Here is a 4212-nt window from a genome sequence, read left to right as displayed (position 1 = left end):
GAACAGTGTTGTCATTGAATTTGGCTTCTACCCGGGGGATGTGAAAGAGCCTTGTCCCCTCTGCTCCATAAGGGACCATGACAAGGACTCATCTGAGAGGAACTCCAGAGACTCATAGAGACGACATGTCCATCTCCCTCACACCTCTCCCTGCTGGCTCCTCCTTACGTTTAAGAGACCTAACCATCTGGAAATTCTAACCTGGTCTTTCTGCTTTCATTTGGGCCCCTGGCTTTGAGCGTGTGTAGTGGGGAGCAGAGTGATATAGTTAAAGACGGGAGCTGACGGGGTCAGCTTTCAGCTTGAGCAGAAATGTTGAGGAGAAAGGACTCTTCAAGACCCTATTTAGTATGACTGAAGAGGCTGAGGTTCATGGGGGTTGGGGGGGAGACTTCTCAAAGCCTGATATCTGCACCTGGCATCTCCAGGTGAGACTTGGCCAGGAGAAAGGGTGGACATAGGAGACCGCTGGAGAGCCAGTGATTCTGAAAGTCCCCTTCCTGGCCGCTGCCCAGCCACTCAACGTCCAGCGCTGTGCCACCTCTAGCCCTCAGCTCCTAGTCCCCTGGGCCTCGAGCTCTCTGCTTCCCGTCTCCTAGGCTCCCCTTTGTGAGCCACAGCATCACGCCTTGTCTGTGGTTGTCCTTCCTGCCTTCCATGGGAACAGCTGAAAGGGATTGGCACAGAGGTGTAAGGTAGAGCCCTGCTCATCATCCAGGAGAAACTCTACTGTCCCAAGGGAGACCCAGGGCACTGGTAAGGCCTGCCTGAACACCCACTGCCTGGCCTAAGCTTCAACCTTGTACTAATAGCTACAGGGACCTAGGTCTGTCCTATGTGGCCCTGTCTTGTATCCTTTGAGCAGGTCACCTCCCTCCTGGGCCTGGGCCATCTTGGTCCTTATCTGTTAAGCAGGTACTGGTGGATATGAGCTGGGATAAGTGGAACAAACTTTCTTCCAGCAGCGAGCCAGAAGCACTCAGCCTTTCATTCCTGCAGCTCCCCATTCCACAGCCTGTCACTCATTAGCTTGGCATTAATGGTCCATTAGATGAGGGCCCTCCCTGGGGCTCACTGTCTTTTGTGCCGAATTTCCTTAGTGGTCTTGGGGAAGCCACAGAGTCTAACCTAATTCCTTAAAATATAGGTGGGGAGATGGAGGCCAAGAGAGTGAAGGAACTTGCCCATCATAGCGAAACTCAGAGACATAGCCCAAAGGACAGTACTGGATGTCCATGTCCTGAAGAAAGGGCCATTCTCAGGTCTGAGGCAAGTCAGCCCTCTGCTACTGCTGCAGTGGGTTCTGACTTGTTCACACTCACCCAATCACAACCCCTTCTCCGGCATCACTGATGTGCGCTGCCAAACTCAACAAGGGTTCGTTGCCTAGTCTCGTACCCACCTGGTTCTCAAAGCCCAGTTGTCTCCAGGAAGCTCGTACCATATTGCCTGCCTTGACATGTTTGTGTGCCAGGCACCATCCTGAGGGTCACAAATTCAGTGGTTCCTCTAATGCTCACAGCCTCTAGCAGAGGACTGTCAATGTGGGACAGCAGTTGCCTTGCTTAAGGTCCCATGGCCATCTTTTCCTGCTGCAGGACCCTGGACCCTCAAACTTCTGGGGGAGGAACCCAGTGGCTGGGGTGCCCCCAAAGAGCTCAGGGTTGAGCTCGGCCCCACTCTGCCTCATGATGCACGAAGCACTCACAGGACAGGAGGGGTGTGAAAGAGGAAGGGGGACCCCTGCAGGGTCAGGGGCAGCTCCACTGGGCTCACAGCTCTGAGTGAACCGCTAATCTTGCCACAGGAGCTTCACGGCATCCCCACCTGATGGAAATGGGCCCTTACACTGTCTCAGGAAGTGAAGGAGCCTGGAGCAGCCCAGCCCTGGTCTGCACTCTCTTCTTGCCACCCTATTCCTTTTCTCTCTTGTGCTCCTCCATGGAACTGCACAGAATTTCCGTGACCCCTCCGGTGGTCGCCTATGTTCCCTATTCAAGGCCTTGCTGTCTCAGGTAGGAGGAAGGCACTGCGGAGGAGGACCTGTTTGCCTTTGCCATACTCTGCTTCTTGCCAGCTCCTGACACTGGGGACTCTTTCCAAATACCCATCTGGTTTTCCCTTCCTGTCTCCTGCAATCCCTGCAGCCCTGCCTGTGCTTGCCTGTGCAAGGAGAAAAAGAGGATGCCTGTACCTGCTGGGCAGAAGGCTAGGCTTCCAGGCCCAGGCTGACAGGCTCTTCTGTTTCTATTGCTACATCTATGCTTGCTTCCTCACTAGGATCCTGTCTGTGTGCAGGGTCTGTGTGGAAAGTGCACTCGGGGATGGCCTGATCACCCCACGTACATGGTAGGCACACAACAAGTGGCTTGTTTCCCTAGATTAGAGAATGGAGCTGAAGCCCACAGGCTAAACCCATCCCATGGCACTATTGTCCATGGTTGACAGGACTAAGTCAGGACACAGGCTGTGGTACTCAATGCTCAGGCAATTTATTCTCTAGACCTCCACAGGAGAAAACAAAGGAGGGGTTAGAGGTGGGAGCCAGTTCCTGGCTGTTATCTCCTTTCGTCCTAAGGGCAGGACGGGCACACAATAGCACCGGGCATTGTCAATGGAGAGAATGAGGTGGAGAGTGGATAGTTTCTGTTTGACTTATTGAGACAGGGTCTTACTCTGTAACCCAGGCTGGCCTTGAATTGATAGCAATCCTCCTGCCTCAGACTCTTAGATGCTGGGATCATAGGGATGAGTCACTACACTCACCTATGACTTTCTAAGTCAACTTTCATAATCCCAGAAAATGTCAAGGGAAGGAAGAAAGAGGGAGAGAAAGTAAGGGGGTTAGACCTGTGGAGAAAGGGACAACAGGAGAGATTTGAGAATCCAGAGAGGTAAAGGGATCCCCAGAGAAGAGTGACTGGGGGAGACACGTGCAGCCCTAAGGCACTTGTGTTCATGGAAGTGCACGGAGGCCAATATGGCTGACGTGCAGTGTGCAACTCTAGGAGAGAGAGAGAGGTAAGGTCAGTGAGGTAGCAGGAGCTGAGTGATGGATCGCTTTGTGGGCCATGGTTAGCCTTTACTGAGGGACAGTGGTGTGACGCTTCACTTCCCTATTTATCTAGATGTTAAATGACTGGCCCAGAGCCCCACCATGATGGAGCCCCATTCAGACTCTTGGCTCTGAGCTCGGTTGTGATTTTCCATACCTGCCATGTAGATCTGCATGCTGGTGCTCCTGTTTGGATAACAGCAGCAGGAGGGCCCTGTGACCTCTGCCTGGACAGGCTGTACAGACAGGCAGGGCGTTCCTGGGCTCCGTGTCTGGGCCTAGTGTGGCCCACACACTTCAAATAGCTCCACTCTGAAGCCAAGACCCAGGGCGGGCCCAGCCTCTCCCAAACCAAGCGCAGCAATTAGTGCCTCCTCCCGCTTCCCCTCAGCCTCAGCAGGCAGCTGCCTGGTGCTGAGGCAGGACCTTGACGTGACTGCTCCCCATTTACAGCTGGTAACTCAGAGTCACCCACAAGATAGAGTCTGAAGCCACATCCTGGTTGTTGTGGTTCTGACAGATCTTAGCTGACCTTGGCCTGGCCACCATAACCTTGGTGAAGGACTCAGCAGCTGGCAGATGAGTTCGTCTTTAAGGCTCTTCCTATGCGCTGTGCGTCCCTCTGCCCTCTGAAGTCCTGCCCAGTGGCCCACTTGAAGCCTCCCAGTGTAAGGACTTAGACAGAAAAGGAACCACCCTGACTCCGCCCATTTCCTTTATCCTTCATCCCCAGCTCAGCTGAGAGATTCTGCAAAGTTGGCCCTGGCCACCCCCAGCTGATAACCCCCCAGTTCTGTGACCTCTCACAGCCTAAGGCTGCAGTCTCCTGTCCCACCGCTGCCTTTCAGAACAGTTTGTCTGTCCCAGAGGCAGATGTGGCACTTGGCTGTTTTTGTGAATGTTAAACATGCCTACAGGTGTGCCCCAGTCCCCAGCACTTCTTGTGGCTGACCTAGCTTCTCCTCAGAGGTTCCTGCTCTGAAAGTGTCCTTAGTGATAGCCCACAGACACCTCTCATGAGGCCCCCTCTCTTTCCTTGGCATCCCCCCTGACCATCACATCCTTTTCTTCATTTAGGCCCAGTTCCACCTCTTCCTCATTTGAGCCCCGGCTTTGCCTGTCCTGTGTATCCATCCATCCACCTTCCACTGGAGAGT

General features: G+C 53.8%; 1 protein-coding gene across 4 annotated transcripts in view; it reads right to left on the bottom strand.

The window, feature by feature from the left end:
- The window catches only part of Slc5a10 (solute carrier family 5 member 10), a 46636-nt gene that overhangs the window by 35380 nt on the left and 7044 nt on the right, over positions 1–4212 (bottom strand). The window lies entirely within an intron of this gene.

The sequence above is a fragment of the Grammomys surdaster genome, unplaced genomic scaffold (assembly GCF_004785775.1).
Source record: "Grammomys surdaster isolate TR1022 unplaced genomic scaffold, NIH_TR_1.0 270, whole genome shotgun sequence".
NCBI lineage: Eukaryota > Metazoa > Chordata > Mammalia > Rodentia > Muridae > Grammomys > Grammomys surdaster.
This window is presented reverse-complemented; position numbering and strand designations above follow the sequence as displayed.